At 40.4% G+C, this 21,613-nt stretch overlaps 2 long non-coding RNA genes across 10 annotated transcripts in view; both read right to left on the reverse strand.

Moving 5' to 3' along the window:
• Nucleotides 1-6,999, reverse strand: part of LOC106034909 (uncharacterized) — a 31,855-nt gene extending 24,856 nt beyond the window's left edge. For 4 of the 9 annotated variants that reach the window (XR_010829606.1, XR_007168441.2, XR_007168443.2 and 1 more), the window contains exons 1-5: nucleotides 6,066-6,999; nucleotides 5,509-5,882; nucleotides 2,330-2,452; nucleotides 1,083-1,135; nucleotides 195-244 (exon numbers count right to left, since the gene is read on the reverse strand). This is a non-coding gene — a long non-coding RNA (uncharacterized lncRNA). Of the gene's footprint in view, nucleotides 1-194; nucleotides 461-1,082; nucleotides 1,136-2,329; nucleotides 2,453-5,508; nucleotides 5,883-6,065 lie in introns of all 9 variants that reach the window. The other 5 variants (XR_001206403.3, XR_007168444.2, XR_007168442.2 and 2 more) reach the window with 5 other exon arrangements.
• Nucleotides 7,000-10,830: 3,831 nt separating this feature from the next.
• The window catches only part of LOC136790166 (uncharacterized), a 45,981-nt gene continuing 35,198 nt past the window's right edge, over nucleotides 10,831-21,613 (reverse strand). The window contains exons 4-5 of the long non-coding RNA XR_010829607.1: nucleotides 13,339-13,608; nucleotides 10,831-11,125 (exon numbers count right to left, since the gene is read on the reverse strand). This is a non-coding gene — a long non-coding RNA (uncharacterized lncRNA). The remainder of the gene's footprint in view (nucleotides 11,126-13,338; nucleotides 13,609-21,613) is intronic.

Genomic DNA, 21,613 nt, shown 5'->3' on the forward strand with positions numbered 1-21,613 from the left:
GTTGGTTCAGTTTATGCACAATTCAAACAGCTGAATTATTTTTAATCAAGGACAAACCATTATAATGTCCCTTTACATCAGTCTTTGTATTTGTTATTGATAATTTCCTGTAGCATTAGCAAAGTTTTGCTTTTGACTTTTAGATTTTTTTGTTTATTTGTTTTTATATCAGGGATGCTTTCAGTTGTACATACCTGGTTCCTGTTCTGTGAGTCACAACAAGCATCACGTTTGGTGCTCCTGTCTTGAAAAAATGCTACCAGTAAGGCCACTGCTATAGAAATCATCAGCAGACCAGATGCTTCGGACCAGGGTGCTGCAGTGCACTTCAACACAACCTCTGTCACAGAGTGGAGACAGGCACCTGCTGCCCTCCTAGGTTGTAGCTAATCATACAACCTGTGCTCACCCCCAGCCTCTGAAGCTTAAATTCGGTAGTTTTACAGAGAGAAGCTAAGTGCTGAAAAAAATGGGAGTAGGAATATTTATCTTAGGAATATATAACATATGGCATTCTGAAAATGAAGTTATCTTTCCCGTGAGTTAGCCTCTGGAACGCAAGGGAACTTACCACTGCTGTCCAGCTAAGGGGAGGTACTTTTTTTTTAAATGTCATTCAGAGCTGTATTATTGTTGTAAAAGTATTTTTATCCCAACTGAAACTTGACCATCACCTCCACATCTATGACTAGAGTCTGCCAATTAAACACAGTATATTTTCATTCATGCGGTCTGTTCAAAGCACTTCTTAATTTGCCTCCACACCATTTACATTGTTATCAGTCCCGGTGCAGCTCTCCACTAGCTGATTAGCAGGAAGCACAGGATGGTGAAATGGTCAGTCGTGACAGCCAGGTCACGTAGCAATAACAATATACCTTGTACTTTCAGCCACATCAACAAGGGGAAATAAGATTTGCTGACTACAGTGGTACTGGTTCCTTAGTCCAGCTGAAGGGCTGCATCACCTGCTTCTTTGTAAAGGGTCCCAGGCTTGATGCTCAGCAATTGACTACAGTAGATAATAGGGATAAAAATGACAGCAAAAGGATGAAGCGAAGGAAAAGAGCAATGATGCATACCTTTACAGTACCAGGTATGGTGTTGTATCTTACAGTTTAATGGCAGCAGCCCCCTACAAGCGTAGAATATATATATACATGGCAATGCATATTTTCAGCCCCTACATATCTACAAGAAATGAATAAACAGCAGCAGTGGCAAGCCATAAGATTGTCACCTAGATAAGTTCTATAAGTCTAGTATTTCAGATTTCTGAAAATAGACTTTGGCTGTTTGATTCAACCATAAATCAGGATTCCCGTTAATCTGGCTTTAGAGTGGCTTTCCTGTGCAGGTTTGAGCATCTCAAAGGAATATACTGTTCATTGATTTATGGACTAGTCTTGCTGAAAAGTTGATTTACCATTGCTTTCTGCAAACAGTGAATTGCAGCTAGCTGGTTTCTCTGAATATGCAAAGCCTGTACTGTATATAAAGGTGGGAGAGTTTGACAGTTTGCAACTAAGTAAATCACACTGATCCCAGTGTTTGCCTTGAGATTTACAGTGCACACTATAATTTAGGCACCAATGCTGACCCACAAAATACAGACAAACAGGAAAGTGTTTTGTCATCTTTTCATATATTATAGAACTACTTTAATTTATCAAAATTTTAGCACATTTTTTAACAAAACCCAATTTGAAAAGCACAAACAATAGCATCTAGAAATGGTTTCAAACTCAATTTGACAATAGTCTCAGCCAGTACATTTTAGCTCTTCAAGCAACCCCTAGGCTTCAAGAAGTTCCTTTTAGATTTCTAGCAATGCTTGCGTATTGTAACACAAGTCACTGCATACAGTCTCAATTAAAATAGCCACATCAGTGAGCATTAGCTTAGGAAAATTTCTAAAGCCCAGAATACACAAACAAACCATAAGTATTCTGAAACCAGTAGAAAAGACCCCAGTGGAGAATATCAAAAGTCACATTAGTTGTTCAATTGCTATTCTCTGTACATACTGCTGCTGTGCATTTGATACAAATACTGTCATATTTATTTTTTATGCCGATAAGACACAATCCTGCCATCAGCTAGAACTCTTTAACAGGTGTTTCAGAACAATACATCTACTCAGGGTCAGTCTGCCAACCCATTCACCGCTTTTTTACAGCTCTCGTCTAAGATGAATAAATGTTAAAACAGCCATTTCATAAGTGGCTGTATGAAAAAGGAGGGGGAAAAAGTGTGGTAAGTTCAGGATCTTCTTGCCTCATCATATGTTCATCCCACCATAAGTGAAAAACTCAGTTCCAATACTCACAGTGCATGGGAGAGGTGCAGAAGGCAGACTGGAGGGCTCTAGGCTGGCTGTCAACAACACCCTCCATTCCTCCAGGAGAAGAAGGAAAGCAAACCCACACAATGTCTGGGTGATTACTATTCCCTGAAACCGCCAGCAGAACAGAGGTCAGTGATCTCAGGGTGAGACAGGGTGTTGTCTTAACTTTTCTTAAAGAAAAATTGAGTAATATTCACAAATCTAGATTCTTTGCCTACAGAGGTGACCCAGCTGTCACCATACTGCAGATATCCAGTTAGTAGATATTTTTCTTTTTGCTTTTGTTTAATTTGGCAGACTATAACTTGACATGTTCTTTATAGTGACTTGTCCTACTTCTGGCAAAAAATGTGCACCTCATTGGGCAGTTGAATAATGAGGAAAGATTATCTCCTTTGTAGAAAATTGTGCCGCCAGTGTCACAATATTAAGCCAGAGTAATTTATAACTACTTGTCTCCCTTCTCCTTTAATTTTGGCCTGGACACTAGGTCTTTTATATCAACTTTCAAGCTATTTTTCATTTTAGGGGCTAATCTGTTTGGTTACTGAAGTGGAATGACAGAACACACCTGTGATCAAAGGCAAGGTAGATGGAAAAAACATCTCTCTGGTTCATGTATATATGTGCATTATCCTGACCCTGTAACACAGCGCTTCATATAAGTTTGGTCAATTATTAGACATTTTACAGTTATTTTCAGAACAAAGAAGCTATTGAGCAAGTTTGGCATGTGCTTGGTTCTTTATTAATTTAAACTGTCCCATGAAATGACTTGAGAGAGGTCAAATATTTTTAATAATAGAAAAAAATTAAAAGCCATCTCCTGTTTAAAAGTGTATTCACAGAGGCAATAGCCAGAAATCATCATTCTTCAAGATGGAACAAGACCATCTCCTGCTACTCAAACCAACTGACCTATCAAGACACATTTCAGAGTAAAGAAATCACAGATTCAAGGCTCGCTGAGAGTTTTCAAGACTCAGATTAAAGTAATTCAGGGTTTTTCCCCAGGAGTACCTTTAAGTGCCTGTTTTATTCTAGTAGAGAACAAATGAAACTAAACTTTTAGTACTGCAGTTTTTCCACAGAGATGGAATTTCTCTCACCCAGTCACTTTTCATTAATTTCAACTACATCATGAGAACACTGACACACGATGGGACTGTAGCACTTATGGAACCAAGCTAAGAGCCTCAATCCCAGCCCAGCACTTCAAATAGGCCCAAGACTGCTAGCCTTACACTTAATGTTCCTTTTAAATTTAATATATTCTCAAACCAATCTTTGGTTTGGTCTTCTATCTCACCCAGGGAGCATGGGAAGAAGAAAAAATGGTGCAGAAGTAGGAATCACCTCTGAGCAGATTGTGAAGAACCTGGTTCTCAGTTTATCTCTGGTATATGTTGCTACTTCTGTCCCCTGTCAGATACCCAAGTCACGCTCCCCTTAACATTCTATTGAATCAGAACCTTCCTCCATTTGAAATTATAAATTGTTTGTGATTTTATTTTCCATTGCTATGGAGGTGACTACAGTGGAGCAGAACATGAAAGCAGCAAGTGACAGAAACTTAATGAGCTCCTTAAAGGGAGAAAGAAAATGGTATATCTAGACGCATCTAATTATTTCCCATAGCTGAGTAACATTAAAATCATGTAGAAAATAGAGAATTTCAAAAAAAAATCCCACTAAATAAATAAATAAATAATAATAGGATTTCAACACCTCTTTCCCACTTTAATGAAGCACATTCAAAATATAAAATATCTGTCCAGAAGAAACAGAAAAGTGTATATATTCATTTGCCTGGGAAGTATAATCTTGCATTGTTACAAGACACGTTTTCAGCCCTTCATAGATAAAGGAGCCGCTTTCCCAACTCCTTGAATATGCTTTTTCCTCACTGCTATGTGGGCCTCCATCTCCCCCACCCCCAAAGGATAAGCAATAAAAATACATCCATCTTTTTCTCTATGGGATTATAAAAAACAGGTGTTAGAAATTCCAGAGTTGTTCACTGCAAATCATTATACCGTCTATGTGAGCAGAAAACGTGGTCTTCTAAATACCATCCTATTCCAGTGTCATGAAATCCTTTCTACTAGCACAAAAAAATGAATATACAAGTCAAGTAAAATAACACTTACAATGGTAAACAACATCTGTTTGTTTCAAGGCAATCTCATCCTGAGCTACCACTCTACAGCAAAGGAGAAGGTATTCTGACTGCACCACTCTCCAATACACCATAGGAATATTTCCTTCACAACAGTATAAAGAGTATCAATAGCAAGGTATCAGACAGCATCCAAAATTCTCAGTTCCTCTTTCTCACTGATCTGGTGCACAATAGCATCCAACAGTCATACAGCTCATAACTGCAACTTACACCGTATCTCCACATTGAGGACTGGATTCTGCCCCAAGAAAGAACAGGAGATCCCATGACTTTACAGAAAAGTGGAAAGGTGGAAGACAAGCTTTTGCCATTTTTTATTTGTGAGCAAGAAAAAAAAAAGAGTATTTTCTCAGTGATAAGATGATCAGTGAATTTTGGAGACAGTTTTTTGCTGTTGCAGAGGTGTCTGTAAACTGACAGTAGTTTATGTAAAATGATAAGTTTACAAATATTGGTCACACACAAATCAAACTTCTGGAAAAAAAAAAGAGAATAGAGCATTTTAAACAGAACTTTTTTTTAACCAATTTTTATTTCTGCATGTTCCTGTTCTATCTAGTTTTCGTTAAAGTCTGGAAGAAAAAAAAAAGTACAGATTATTCTTTTCATACCTTCACCTTGCTCGAAGTTAGAAAGCTTAGAGAAATGTTTGAGCAACTCTAAACAGGAAGAAAGAACTGTCAAGAACTCATTGCAAGTTTTGCTATGAAAAATCCAGTTCATCAAACTCAAGATTAGCAGTAGGAGGTAAGCACCCATTTCAACAGTAGCGGGTGTTTGGGTGTGAAGAAGTGGAAACTGAAAAGAGGGGAGAGGAGAATCCACTTAAGCCCAACAGTTCAGTAAGCAGTATATCCCCTTACTCTTAAGCACTATGAATCTATGAACCATGGACCCTGTAACGACTCACAAAATCAAACACCACAAAGGATAAAAAAAAAAAAGTGCTTATGATTTTCAGAGGCAGATCGGTTCTCACCTTCACTGAAGTTTTCCATCCAACTTCATTTGAACTGTATTGAACCAGATCCTGAAGAAGGACTATTTTCCCCAAGACCACAAGCTACCAATAGCTAAGCAGGCTAGATTTTGTCTCTCCTCTCTCTACTCCGCTACATTCAACAAAACTAACGTTTAATCTTTTTTTCTGTTAAAATCAAACCCAGCTTTTAACAAGCAGGCAGTTTCCAGTAGTATGTTTTCAAAAGGAAAATTCCTAAGAAGCTCTACTTACAATCAAGCCAACTTCTAGATTAGAGATCTAGATTAAGTAATTTGAAGAAGTTTCAAAGGAACATCAGTTTCTTCCACATGAATTCCCAAGTCTTTCCTCAGCTGCTCTTTGATAATCTTCTACAGTTGTTTTGTTTTGTTGCAGGAATGAAAAAGAAATTAAAAAAAGAAAAAGCTGGAGCTAGAAAAATCACTGTCTCTTTAAATACAAAAGGAGCACAAAGGAAAGGGAAAAAAACTATTTAATAGCATAAAGAATGACTTTCTGATGGCAAAACAAAGAGCACAAAGACTGAAAAACACCTTAGGCTTGCTGATAGATGGGATGGAGGTAGAAGAGCAGGCAACTCACTTCATAGCTTGTTCTAGGAAGCAAAAGAAGAAACATTCAGTCTTTTAAGGCTAGCATTATTCACAAGAACTAAAACCCTATAGTGCTACCTATAAAGAGACATGAGCTTGTTCTGCCTATAATCTAGCTGACAAGAATCCCACAGCTGTGGTTAGTAGGGCACCAAGCCCAAGCTAATAAAGTTCAGCTGAGGAGCAGGGTATATTAGTTTAGGCCTAGTGCCATACTAGTTTGCTCTATGGCTTCTAGTCAGCTCAGAGCAAAGACAGAGTAAGCTCACATCTGCTTGCAAAAGATCACGTAGCCATTATTTTAGGTAAATACGAAAACATTATATTGGCGCTCTGAGTCTTCAGGCTTGTAGATGTACGGTAGTTAAAAGTTCCTTTGCTCTTGCAAACAACTCTGCCTCATCCGCGGGTTATGCTCGCTCTTGGTTCACCCACTTGAATAAACAGGTGTTTCACCCCATAGAAATGCAACCTAGTTTAAAAAAGAAAAACCACAAGTGCTGCAGCTATCCAAAGACACAGGGTTAAGAAAAATCCAAAAGACCTGGGACACATATTTCACTTAAGTGATCTACTATTTCAGATTTTTGAAAAAAATCTGTGGAAACGAGAAATGAGGATGAAGAAAATGTGCTAAACCTGCTAGTGCTGCCCCATGAGAACTTCACGTGGTATGTTAAGACGTGCTCACGCTCCAAAATGTTACATGTAATATGGTGTTATGTTATGCTCATGACATGTTTACAGCTCACAGCTCTAATACAGTGTTCTAAGGGAGAGACTGATGCAGTGGAGATGAGGAACAGGACCTGAGAAAACACCTGTCAACATTCACCTTTTGGAGGTTAATACCACTGGTCTGAAGTACTCAACTCCAGTTTGCAAGAATGATTAATATTCTGCCATGCTTTTTATAGGAGTAAGAGCTTACCGTGGCTGTCTTCAGAGCTGTCATGCTCCTACACCATAATTTAAATTGCTACTGCTCTTTTGACGTCTTGCTAAATTTCAGAAGCTTTTTAAGATAAAAGCTTGCAAAGCACAAGGGAGATAAAAGTTGGTATCAATATCTAAATTACTCTTATTGTCTGCTGTGGATAAATTTCTTCTTTGGAGATTAGGCTTACAACCTCTAGGAAACAGGAGATCTTTCATCCTTTCAGTCCAAAACCATATTAACAGCAAGGGATTAAAATGTCTGTAAATTACCACAACTGCTCACATTACACTACCTGAGGAGAGAGCCTGCTTCATTCTTTTCTGTCACACCTGTACAATTGCTTCTCTCACACCTCTCATCCATGGAAGAATGGCAAGGTTAAATTTCCAGGACTGACTGAATCTCTGAGGTGTCTGTCAAGCAAGTAGGTGTGCAGGTCTCTACGGTAATGCATGTCAAGCTGTATATTGACACCTATATGACAGTCCCAGAACTGGGGAGCTACATTCAAATCTTCAGAATAATTCCCACTGTAGGAGTGATGCAAGGGAAGTATCTGCAGAGAAGCACACTGGTCATGAGATTGCAACACCAGACCGGGTGCAGGAAACTGGGCTCAGCCTCTTGTTCTGCCAAGGACTCCTGTGCAAGGGCAAAATCACTGAGCTCCTCTTCTCCCCTCAGTGAAGCACAGCATATAATCACACGAGTGTTCCCCATGCCTGAAGCATTAGGAATAAAAACAATCATGTGCACATGTGAGGTGTTAGATATTTATGTAATGATTTATTCTCACAGCCTGTGAATGCAGCGCAAGATTTAGAAACAACCTCAGAATGAATTCCTCTAGCCATTAGCTGGCAAACTCTTCACACCTGCTGCGTCCAGACACCATAACTAATTCATAAGCATTCAGTAACTTCTCTCATCCCCCCTGAGATTTACTGTAATTTTAGCATTGAGTACACTGCATCTGTGATTATGATTGAGAGAAACCCATCTGATTCTCACCAAAAAAAAAAAAAAAAGAACAGGCTCAAATCTCTTACCTGGTATTGATCAAAAGTCAGGAATGAGATTTCTGTGGCATTTACACAGTCTCATAGATTGAGAGAGATTCATGGGATTTGAAAAAGGAAGGCCCTGTTGACAATTATGTAAGATCATGAAGGCGACAGTGTGTTTGCTCCACCCAAAGCTGGAGTGACAGCAATGTGCTGGTTTGCATGCATTCTTCCCATGCCATGTACATGTCCAATAAAAACAGGTTTTAAGTCCGATCTCATATACGCTTGTTTTCACTGGGTAGAGTTACACTATTCAAGACTTCCGTCACAGTTAAGTGAGAGCAGAAATGTATTCCATCTCTATTTTTTATATTTTAAATAAGGGCGGAGGAAAATGGGGTGAGTTAGAAAACAATAAAAATTCCAGACCAGGATCCACTCTGAAAATTAAAGCCAGTTTTAAAAAGAATAAATAAATAAATAAATAAATAAACAAATAAATAAAACCTTTACATCTCTACCTCCCTATTTCTTCTGTAAGGTCTGACTGTACTGGTATTCCTTGTGAGGAAATGGAGAACAAAATCTGTGAAATTTCCATTTTACACAATTTCAGTTTGGAAAGCTTTGCTTTCCTCCACTTTTTTCTTCTCCAAAATTTGAAATTGAAAATTTGGTATAGAAAAACAGTAAAATGACATGCTTTGTTCTCCATGGAGTAACATTTGTCCTGAGTTAAGGTTTTTTATTCTAGAGTGGATATCTTTATTACAATAATAATTTTCATAAATGTATGAATTCTTAGTAAGAGAGGCCAATTTTCAATTTTGTATACAATTCTGGAAGAAAGACAAGAGTGTGGAGGCATTTTCACCTCTGCAAACCTGTTTTGTGACACTTAATATCAGTTTATTTTCTCCTACTAATTATGATACACACTTTTCACAGTCGTACTTTTGTGCTGATATTTACAAGGAGCTAGAGGACCAATTTTATATACTGTAGATCTGAAAATTACTCTTGGATTTAACACAGTCATTTAAATGCCAAGTTTTTGTGAAAGCCTCGCAAATGTCTTGGATTTGTAGTTCATGAAAAGTTTCATTCTTTGAAAGACTCTCTGAGTGCTCTTGCCAGCAAAGGGGTGGTAAAATGGTTTTAGCACTTCTGTGAATACTGAAGCGTAGATGATTAGAGATTATAATACACAGAACAAGACCTTGGAGAGTACATTGGATTTTAACAGCACTTGAAAGCTTAACTAGGAGCTGGTCAAAAAAAAAAAAAAGGAAAAAACAGGAGCTGGTCTTTTTTTGCACACAAATAAAAATGTGAAGAAAAAAAATTAAAAAAAAAGAAAGAAAGAAAATATTTAGATTGAGAATGGTTGTAATGTTGTCTCAAAGAAGATCAAGTCAGCCTGGTTAATGTTACCCATAAGGCAGAATAGTGGTTTGAGGCTACAGAATTAGAAATCTCATCAAACTGTGCCATGACATATCCCAAACTTTAAAATGCCCCAAAATTCACAAATATTCATAATAGAAATAATAGTGGAAAAGAGTGAAATCTCACTTTGAAATTTGCCTGTATTAGAATGAAGAGAGAATTACACAGAGAAAAGAAATACAAAGGGAGGGACACTAGGCTGTGGTAGCAGTGGTGGAGCAGCAATAACAAGTGGATGGGATATAGGTGGTAAATGTCAGGTAAACCCTCGAATCCTTGATGCCAGCTTCAGCCCAAAGAGGTTTCCAATAGGCTTCAAAACTGGGGTTCTGTATATCCCACACAGTGCTGTTGTTTAGCCTGGAACTGAATTTTTGTCAGATATTTTTAGAGAGCTTTTGTACGTGTTTTTCAGCTGACATCTGTGTGAGTCTGAAACTACAACTGTTGGATTTCCAGCCCTTTTGAAGACAACACTTCTAATTGGTAGTGGTATTGGTGGGACTGGAATGAGCTTCCTTCTGAAGTGGTGACACAACCTGAGATGTCTCTTCAAGGAGCCATACAAACATTACATACTTATGGAGAGAAAGGCAAAGAATTACAACAAGATCAGAAAGAGGCTAGAAAACAAGAGAGAGCGTTGAATGATGAATTCTCTGTGTAGCAGTCATCAGCAAGAACCTTGAAATGGTGCATTGCTTAACAAATATATTGTAGTATCTGTAAAAATGGGGAAAGGAACTGACAGGTGATATAGTTATTTAGGTCTTCATCCAGGCCAGGGTGGACGACGAGGTCAGGCAAACCAGAACACAATGGTAAAACCAAATGTAAAACATAATAAACACCTCTTTGACAGGCAAAATGTAATCTAATCTTATACCTGACAAAGTCCTGACAACCATTTCAGTTGGAGGAAAGAGATTGTGAGGCACTGCAGATAGCTTGGAGAATAACTGTGTTCAGGGGCAGCCAAGAGCAAAGTGAATGTTACGCTTCATAAGGATGGGGAGGAGTAACCATCTCAGTGAGGGTACTGCAGGGAAGAGGTAGGTGTAGCCAAGAAGTGGATTCTCCTGTCAAGCAAGTTTAATAAAGACTGGAATAACTAACATTAGAAAAGTGGCAGGTAGTCTGGGATTTGATGGAAATATATAAAATATTGCATATTCTGAAAAGACAGGATGGGGGCCTTTCTTCATCCTGTCCTGAACCCTATTGTCACTGTGATAAAACACAACTAATATCCACAGAAATTAAACAGTGCTTGTCTGTAAAGCAGAGAATTAAAATGAGGAACACACTTTCCCAAGAACTGGGGAGGCTGAGGCATGGTCAAGATTCAAATACTGGGATAAGGTTATGAAAAATACTCATCATTTATGATGCTTTTGGCAGAGATGTTATTCTTTGCATTAAGAGTATAAACCAATTGTTAGATACTGCAATTAAAGTTATGTGTAGGCAAGATCAGACTAGCTGCATGATGCAGAGTTCATGAATCTCCTTCAGGAGCCAGCTGGAGAGTCTGCAAGTGCAAAGTGCAAAAGCAAAGTGTGTTGAAGCTCTTTTCTCATGGTGGCAGGAGGCACAGGAAGATCCTGTGAAACAAAATCAGTTTAAAAAAGAAAGTAAATCAAACTCCCACAGTCCTGCTTGAGCTATGTTTTTCTGATCTTTTAATCAGCCTCCCTTTTTAATTTTGCCCAATGCTCTGTGCTATGCATGATTTAATATTTCAAATTGATTGCCTCTCTGATCTAAATTTACCAGGCGCTTTGAAGTCAGACATAGTGACACCTTCTCAAAATGACTTAGACAAAAACAATTGCCTGCATTTTTTTGCTATGTCTGTGAAAATTTATGACAAATCATTCGGGATGCTTTAAAAACAGGCCTAGAAATACATATGGCAAAAAGCATTTTTGTGTGCCTGTGAAATAAACTTAGAGAGAAAATCACTTCTTTTAAGAAATCATCTTTAGACACTTTGGCAAAGATGACTTTGTGTGCCCAAATTCTTTAGAAACCATTTATCCAAGCAATAGTGGAAGATAATTATCCAACCACATGCTTACAAAGGAAGGCAAGATTTGTAAGAGAGATAACATCTTTCAAGTCCATATAGCTGGAAGAAACAGACAAGTTTCCAGGCATACAAGCCTTCCTCCAGCTCTTTTTTTTTTTTTTTCCCAAGCTACATAAGTTGGTATAATAAATAAACCATTTACGTCCCAACACTGAAACTGATACTCACAAAGCTGAAGAGTTTAAAGACACAATGCATATAACTTGTTAGCTGAAAACTGTTTTAGCATAGTGGTGAGGAAAATTCAAAGCCATACAAGCAAATATTTCTACCGGAGTGCTTGTTGAAGTTCTACCTTAAAGATCTTCCTGGTGAGAATGAAAACCTGACAGGGTTTTTTTAGTTTTATTTCATTTTTGACTGTTGATGTTAATAGGAATGTCCTGTTCAAAGAACTTCAATGCCAGGAAAAAAAAGGCAGACACAGGGGTGACTGGATGCTGTAGATTCCTCACAGTTATAAACGAAATACCGGAAAACACATCTGGGAGCCACATTGCTGCAGGCTGAACAAAGTGAACCTAATGAACTGAGGGCTGAAGCAGTGCTGGAACTGAAGGCAGAGAGAGCCCTGTGTATGCAGTAGACCCAAAATGTGGAGAATCATGTCTACATCCAGCACTTGCAGCTGAAGGATCCCAATTTTGCCAAACTGTTACCAACAGAAACTCATCATACCTTGTTTGCTTCTCCCAGACATGCAATGAAGGGAGACAGCAAAATGCTGGAGAAAATTGCGGCTTTGCTTCTCAATATTCTCCTGTTCCTTTCCCAACTTAATGCTGGAAAAGCGGTGTTACTTGGGTGCGAATGCCCACCTTGTTCTTCCCATTGGAGGAAACAATTACAGGTAACACGAGCTGCTCAATGGCAACATTTAAACTCTTGGAAAAATGTTATACATGCAGACTGCCCGGTTCCTGCATTTGTAGGATCACAGATCCTTAGCCTAGGTGTGTTTGGAGAACAAGAGCTGACTGCTTGGAAATGTAACCTAAGAGCTTGGTCTCTCCAGTGGCCCTGTGGATCACAGTAAGCCTTTGAGCTGTTGCTGACTATGATCCATCTGTACATACATGTAACTGATGTCAGTGACAGAATAAATCATCCCTAATTTGTTCGTGGAAAGCATCTCACCTTGGTTAGTGTTTTCCACTACTCTGGATGTTTATTCATACTTCTTTTCAAAGGCCCTTTAAACCATACTCTTGCTTTCATCTGCAGTCTGTTTTTCCTCAACTCACAGGATGGACACCAGCCACTTAGGGAGGCATCTCCTGCAGGGACTGCTGCCATCCCAAAACAGCAGCCACCATTCTCATCCCCATCCACAAGAAGAGGAGCCATCCCCAGGCTCCAAGTCTCACTGGAACAAGGTGCCCACTGCTCTTTGTATGGTGACACCCCGTCTTCCTTGGAGCAACAAAGGAAGCCTTCCAGGCATGAGACCAGAGCTTGCTCGCCTAGAAATCCGGGGCTCATCTGCCTCTGCACATGCAGCGCCTCAAGCACAGCAGCATTCATTGTCAGCTGCTTTTAACCGCAAGCTGCCAGCTACCGCCAGCTTGAAAAGAAGCAGAGGCTCCCAACACAAAATAAAGCCACAGCCACACTCAGGCAAGCCCAAGTCTACCTACAGCTGCTGAATTAAGTCATACAAATCACACTCGGCAACGACAGCAGAGGGGATAGGAAAACAGGCAAGCAGAGAGAGAAGTATCGCACCTGTTGAATGATGCCAGGTACCAAGTCAATTTTTGGCAGTGGCTATTCCTGGCTGCAGAGTAAGTTGTTGGTTTGGATTGGTTTGGTTTGGTTTGGTGTGGTTTGGTTTGGTGTGGTTTGGTTTGGTTTGGTTTGGTTTGGTTTGGTTCGGTTCGGTTCGGTTCGGTTCGGTTCGGTTTTGAAGAGATTTCTCGCAGAAGCTCCTCAGTGCACAGCCTTTCTCTTTGTTACGCAGCATTCCCAAACAATGAGGCCCCGCGAGCTACAGCCCTGCAAATAATAAATAGCTTTAATTAAAAAAAGATTGTATTTGTATTTATTTATTTATATTTTCAAAACCAAATTGCCAGTCCCAGGATACTTCAGTCAGCTCTGTAGACATATTAGAAGCCATGAGAAACCGAAGAAAATGTTAAGGAGGGGGTTCAAATGGGGGGAAAAATGAAAGGAGTAGTTGCTGTGTGTACGGCTTAGCTAAGCAATGGCTGAGGGCACATATGTTAACTGGCTATAAGCATCTGTTAGAAATAAACAGCTAGCAGAAGAATAACAAGTTAGGATAGTAAAAGAGCAACAACTAGAAATAATGACAACTCTGAGAAAAGCAAAACTTAGACTAAACATCAAATACTTTTTACCATAGCAGGTCCTAGGCAGTGGAATATTCCCAAGGACCTGAACAGAAATACCTTTGCTTAGTAAACATTGTTTTATCCTCCCGATTTAAAGTCAGTCCATATGGAAGACAGAATCTTGCACTGTTAACCTCAGAAACTGCCAGAGTTTCTATGCATAAGCATCATCTTCCAGATAAGGGACTGCTGGTTGCAGGAAATATCATTCATTGCAGAATTCACTGCTAAAAATTATCTATTGCTTATGTAAGATAAAAACGAAAGCAAGCAAGCGGAAAAAAAATAAGAACAGACCTGTTCATTGAAATGGCAAAGATGAAGTCATTTTGTACTGTCCTATTTCTTAGGGCAGTGTCTTTTTTTTTTTTAGCAAAAGAAACAATACGGACCAGTGTACCCCAAATTCCAGGTTATTTTAGCAACAGCATTGATCTGTTTGAAAACCTTCCAGTGTTCCCGTGCTCTTCAGCTGGTATCTCTTCTGCAATTGGTTACGTGAAAACCAGGTGTGTATTCTCTAGGGTCATCTCAGAGGATGTATATTCAGGAATGACAATTTCTGGATGATATTCAAACATTCCTCTGGATCCGTGTCATCTTGGCAAACAGCTATAGATGTACATATTGACCTGTATCTCTTCATCTGCTCTGTGTTTTGCTCAGCCCTGTAAGCACAGCCAGTATTTGGATTTCATCACACAGAGGTGCCAAGTCTCTGAGAAGAGGAAAAGCGTGTGACTCATCCTGAAGAAGGCCAGATGTAATGTTCCCATTACCTGTTACAATGAACACATTACCATTTCAAAACAACCTTGATTTTAAGGGTTGCACTGACAGCTTCATAGCTTTTCATTATTATTTGAAAGAATTGCTCCCAAAAAGGTCTTTTGTCTTACAGTGGATGCATAGGGAACCTTGAGAAGTTTTCAGGCTAATACTACTCCATAGCTGCCTTTTAAGTTTACTCTTCAACAACTGCAGTCCCAAAGGATGTCTTTGTAACTTTGTGAAGCTTAACCAAAATGCTAAAATTAAACCCAATTGCTAAGCATCAAAGCAGTTCTAGAACATGTTGCTCAGCTTCCCCCAGCATGCAGACACACCGAGAAGTAAGCCAGAGCTTCCTCCAAAGATTATGGCTTTACGTTCAGCTTAGACTTAGACCTAGGAGTTGAGCTGACTACTAAAGCAGGTCATGTGTATCTCTTTCTACACAAAAATCCTTCCTCTTGCCTCTGCACCACCACAGAAGCTTCCTATGCTCCCTTTGATGTGCCCAGTTTGGCATAATCTACTAGTAATAGTAGTTGGGAACATTTAAACAGTCCCTTCCATGCCACCATCTTTTAAGTAAGCTTACATTTTCTCTTGCCTTTGGCTTGAAAATATAAAATATAGGATACCATCCTTCAGTAGTTGCAGACAAACCACCTATTCTCCAAAATGCAGCAGTTAAATGCTTTAGTCATTTAAGAACAGCTGACAGTTTATATATAACTTACTTCAAAATAAATACCCTCAAGGACAAAAAAAAATAACAATACATCTATCCAAAGTTTTATACATGCATTTGACACATGATCTAATTCCCCATAAAGCTGGCTCTGTGACTTAAGGAAAAAAGTTGAAAATGAATGGCAGTAATAGGTAGTACAGAAACCCTTTAATCTGTAAAAAATGAAACTGGCAATACATATTTACCGAGATACAGGCTGATCTCTTCCACAGCCTGAAATCACAGGGTCAAGGTACATGAGCTGGTAAGCATTAAATATTATTTTGCCTGAAATACTGTTTCTTTTGGTACCATTACTTATTTTCAATAAACCAAATATATCAATTTTCTACGAGTTTGTGGGTATGCTTGAAAGTAACCTCGTCTGGCATAAAGCAAATCTCCACTTTGTTTATATTCATGTTGAACCACTGCTGAGTCCGGGGCCACTAGCTTATCCCCAGGCTGAGGTCATAGAAATATTGCAGCTCACATCAAAGCTGAACACAGGGCTGAGACGACCAACACAATGACCTCATGTAAGAGAGAGTCTGAGTTCAACACGCTTCATCTTGATGCCTTTACACGGGGAACCAGCTGATCTGAGCTGTGATTTCAGCATCCCACCTCACTGCTGCTCACCATAATGGGGAAAAAAAAAAAAAAAAAAAAAAAAAAAAAGGAAGGGAAGGGAAGGGAAGGGAAGGGAAGGGAAGGGAAGGGAAGGGAAGGGAAGGGAAGGGGGAAGGGAAGGGAAGGGAAGGGAAGGGAAGGGAAGGGAAGGGAAGGGAAGGGAAGGGAAGGGAAGGGAAGGGAAGGGAAGGGAAGGGAAGGGAAGGGAAGGGAAGGGAAGGGAAGGGAAGGGAAGGGAAGGGAAGGGAAGGGAAGGGAAGGGAAGGGAAGGGAAGGGAAGGGAAGGGAAGGGAAGGGAAGGGAAGGGAAGGGAAGGGAAGGGAAGGGAAGGGAAGGGAAGGGAAGGGAAGGGAAGGGAAGGGAAGGGAAGGGAAGGGAAGGGAAGGGAAGGGAGGGAAGGGAAGGGAAGGGAAGGGAAGGGAAGGGAAGGGAAGGGAAGGGAAGGGAAGGGAAGGGAAGGGAAGGGAAGGGAAGGGAAGGGAAGGGAAGGGAAGGGAAGGGAAGGGAAGGGAAGGGAAGGGAAGGGAAGGGAAGGGAAGGAAGGGGAAAAAAAAACAGTCTTCAAATATAATATCTACTAACAAAACCAGTCAGCAGAAGTGAAGTAAGGTTTTCTAAGCTTAAACCACATGTATCACCTGGAGAAAAAGTGTGTTTTGAGAATGAATAAGCCAGAGATAAGAAAAAAACATATGCAATTTCCTTAGCCGTCTTACTTTGTGGCTATATTTATAATATGGGATTAGCATGGAAATGTCTGTTGCTTGCTCTGCCAGTTTCATTTTGGGGGCTGAAAGAAAGATCCTGGATAGTGTCTGAGAGGGGTGTTAGCTCTTTGCTCTTCAATTCAGTGCACTTAGATCAGCAGCAGCAGTTTGGGCAGGAGAACTGGTATGACACAAAGCAGGAACTGCTGGGTAAGCCACTGCTGCTGGTGACCAAAAAATTGTTTACTTGTGAAGGCTGTCACCAGGGACGCATTTGGACAACAGAAAAATCTGCTGTAGAACAAAAGAGGGGGGTTGTTCTTCTGAAATCTCTGGTATGTTCTGCTTTAGGAATTTCAAGTCTACCACAACAGTATTTCAGCATGTCATCCACTCTAATTGGAAGAGAGGCAACGTAGACAGAAGACAGCAGTGCAGAAGCATAATCAAATTAAATATAATTTTAAAATTCAGTAATGATGCACAATACAGTAATGATGCACAATTCAGTAATGATATAAAAAAAAAGTATAAGTAAGTTTGGAATTAATGATAATCATAACCATGCGCTTATGTAAAAATTAGTGTCCCAGGATGTTCTGCAATAAAGGTTAAAGCAATCACCCATGTACTTAAACTTAGCCAGGTTATCCACTCTGGGAAAGGAGGGGCTGGGGGTAAGAGTCTGAAAGCATCACTGAGCACCTGCAACAGCATTTGGTGATTGATTATTCATTGTGATTTTAAAAAAAAGGAAAAAATCAACCAGATCTAACCTCCTCCTCGGGTATATGAACAAAGCCTTACTGTTATAGGACATTTGTGCAGGCTGTAAATTCAAGCCCTCACAAGCAAGGGCACAATGAAGGCTGAAGAGCTCAGAGGCCTGGAGGGGCTTGTGCCCCCTTGGAGTGGTCCAAGGAGTGACAGTCCTCCTGGTTGGACTTGGCTGCACCTGCATGGGAGTGGGAATACGTGCTCAAGGAGCCTGGGACTGCGAGGAAGACAAAAAGTGAGTCAGCTCCAGAGAGGCAGATTTCGCCATTGCCTGTGCCCCGGAGGTTCCCCACGAGTCCCAGGAAAGTTTTCTGAGGCAAATTTTGAAAAACCCAATTTCAGGGGCACCTGAGCACTTGCAGATGCTGACATGCTCTGTGGCATCATGAGTCAGAGACAACTAGACACTTCATCCAGTTAGGATTTTTGGAAAATCCAAGCAGACATCTAAGCACATTTGAAAATTGTATCTGCATGGGGACCATATTGCTTATGTATTAATAATGTGATGAGTAGCTTATTAGGAAAAGAAAGTTCAACTGGATTGAAACAGTCATAAAATTAGGACTCATTTAGGTGCAAAAAAAAATATTTTACAAAGATTTTTTTACAAAGGGCATTTTACTGAACAAATAGAATGCCTCTTATGCACTCTGTATGAATTTTCAGTCAAGCTTCCACTTCAATCCAGAGCCAACCAACTGGAATGCAGATCTCTTTACAGAGAGCAGTACAAAAGATGCAAAGCAATCGTAAATAAAATTTAAAACTGTTATTTATATCTTGATTTCTTACTCAGGTCAGAGTTTACTGAAAAAACTACTCTGGGACATTCAAGGGATTAAACCATCAAGTACCATAGCAAAACAAGGCCAAACAAAAGATGCCCAGGAAACCTAAATAATGTCTTTCCCTAATTTTTGAATCCTTTTGTAACCCTATTAGCATTCCTGTAAGATTACAGAACAAATGAAAAGTAAATATTGTCTGAAGAAACATTTCTACACTAATGTACTTCCAGTAACCCTCGCAGGAAAAATCTGGATTACTTCAATTTCAACATCCCACAGACTTTATAAACCTTTCTAATCTAGTCATAACTATCTATCTATCTAAAAAAAAATCTTTACACGGAGGGGGGTGGAATTCGTTATTGTCCCTGATAGCCTCTCATAGACTAGGCAAGCCATAACTATCCTGGAGATTTGGAGTAAGAGCATCTTTGAAACAGAGGAGGTGGTGTTTTCTCCACATAGCACTTGAAAGAAACCAAGAGTACCAACCTGTAGTCAGTTACCTGACTACAGCGTCTTAAGGTCTGAGCCAAAATCCCCTGGTAGCCACTCCACTGTCTTCAGTGCTCTTTGGAGTAGTTCCTTAGGCGAACAACCATTCAGTCAAATACTTTACCGCATCCTTTTTTCTATACTTCTCTAACAGTACAAATGGTCTTCTGTTGATGATTCAGCTGGAATTCCAGCGGTTTTGCCCTGGAAGCCCATCAGTCCCATTTCTTCAGCTACAGAATGAAGTAGTCCCATGGCAGCTGCTTGCTGGAGGCGCTCTGTCCTCTTGGCTCCACCGACACGTGCTCACCTCTCATTTCTGTGCCTAACACCAAATTCACTAGAGACCTGCAAATGGAGATCTCTTAAACAAGAAGAGTCCTTCAGCAGCCCCTACTTGAACGCACAGTTAATTATGAATCTAATAGAGTATGTTTTTACATAAATCTGATTTTACCTCTTCAGACATCTGACCTGTAACTGTGGATGGGCTGACAATGTGGGCTCTCCTCTCATGTGGCACGGATTTGAGCTGACAGTCACATCACAGAAGGTTTCTTGTCATTGTAACACTGCTTGTTACTATGTAAAGAAGCCAGGATTGCTAATGAAAACTAGTTTTTTGTGCCATTTTCAATTATAAGAAGATTTGTGAAGGGTTTTTGGAGATGTTGTGCTGATTCCTCGCCTCCCTACTACCTCCCGCATTCGTCTTTTTACTTTGTCTTTCATCTCCTTTCTGATGCCCCACATCCCATCATGCCACACTGCACTGGCTAAATAAACCCCTAAATCTAGCTTTTGTGTATCGCTAATCCTTTTATTTCCTAAATCTTATTTAATCCGAAGGGCTTCCTTTCATCTCTTCAACTGTCAGTTGGGTCACTACTGTTTCCTATCAACAGCTCCTGCAAATCCTGGATGGAGTTAAAAAGCTTTCAAGTGTTTCTATGATTCTCATTAGATCCTGCTCTCCCTGACACCTGCTAAATACCATACTGCCGCTGTGCGTGCCCTCCTGCTCCCCTCTCCCTGACACGGCTCACTCCTCACACTAGCAGTAAGCAAATTGGAATGGGTTTCCCGTGTTTTTCTGGTGCCTGCATCTCCCCTCTTTGCTTTTGATTCTCCTCTCAATCCCTCACAGGCCATCAGAGCAAGTCTGGATCAGCAGGCTGAGGGGAGAAACAGCTTTCAGGAGCTGCTCCCTGTAACCTGTGCCCATTTGCTAGCACCCAGCAGGCACCTGCAGCAAGGTCCTGTTCTCCCACAGCAAGTTATTTCACGGATGGAGGACTTCTTCTGGGTGAGACATCAAGCAGAAGATACAGTAAGAGGAGACACCAGTTCTCATGCTGCTTGTTTGCAGACCATGGGTGCCAGCTTTCTGCTCCCAGCCCCCAGCAGCCCACAAGTGTCTCTTCATGCTCAGCCCAAACTGCATCTCTCAGAGGGACAGCACCAACTCTTTACACATCTGCCTCCCAGTGAGGTAGCCCTGAAACCCTAAAAGCCACAGCCGAGTGCTGGCAAACAGAAATAATCACCCCTGTCAAAGGGAGGCAGAGCTGCTGCTGCAACACCGCAGCTGGAGAGGAGCTCATTGCACTTCCTAGCCCTCCTCTGGGCGCCCCCTCACTCCTCTGCCCCCTCACCTCCCTCCAAAACCCCTCAGTGATTTTAAAGCCATGAGACGCGTGGCTGGAAGAGTGAAAAGGCCTGAGATGATGTGGTGGGTTCACACCAGTAGGTAGGTAAGCCCCACCACACTGCTTTCTTGTTCCCTCTCCTCAAAAGAACAGGGCAGAAATACAGTGAAAAAAAGGCTCAAGGGTTGAGATAAGGACAGGGAGATCACTCAGCAATTATCTTCATGTGCAAAACAGACTCAGCATAGGGAGATTAATGTAATTTATTGCCCATTGTTAACAGACTAGAGCAGTGAGAAACTAAAAGCAAACTAAAAACTGAGCCTGCGGGGGCTGCCCACAGGCAGCAGCTCTTCAAGAACTGCTCCCACATGGCTCCATACCACGGGGTCCATCCCCCAGGAGCAAACTGTTCCAGCACAGGTCCCCTATGAAGTCACACAAATGAAAAAAACTGTGTTGATTTTGGGAATGTAGGAACATCTCAACTTTCCAATGATCTAACACTTCCATCAACAAGAGGGACAGCAGTGTGGTCCACAGGTTCTTCAAAGTTACCAGGAGACCAGTCTTAAGTCAAGAGACCTACTATGGGATACATCTCACAGGCTGTATTCAGATATATCCATCTGACATGCACACAAAGATATGAACAAAGTCCCTCAGTCAGAGAAGTAGCAGTGCATTTCCCAATACTTAACAAAACGCAGAATGAGCTGAAGTGCTAGCAGTGGGAGGTGCAACTCGCAGACCATCATTTTGTCACCTTGGCATTTTTAATCAGGTTGTGGTAATAATAAAAATTAAAAAAAAAAAAAAATAAAAATAAAATAAAATAAAAAAAAAAAACAGAGGAAGAAAGTATTGGACATAAGGAAGGCTCAGAATTTGCCTTACAAATTCTAATGTGTCATGTAATCAACGATCTGTTTAGACAAAGTTTATAAGTTTATGTTGTCATTTGCTGCTTCCGCTGCATCCTCAGTTTGAAAAATACACAGGCGTAAAATCACCTAGGCATATTCCACAAACACTGGCAAGCTGGGGAGAAATATAAAAGGAAATCCCCCAAATCCCCATTTTTCATCTGGCT

Source organism: Anser cygnoides, chromosome 2, assembly GCF_040182565.1.
Source record: "Anser cygnoides isolate HZ-2024a breed goose chromosome 2, Taihu_goose_T2T_genome, whole genome shotgun sequence".
In the NCBI taxonomy this organism is placed as follows: domain Eukaryota; kingdom Metazoa; phylum Chordata; class Aves; order Anseriformes; family Anatidae; genus Anser; species Anser cygnoides.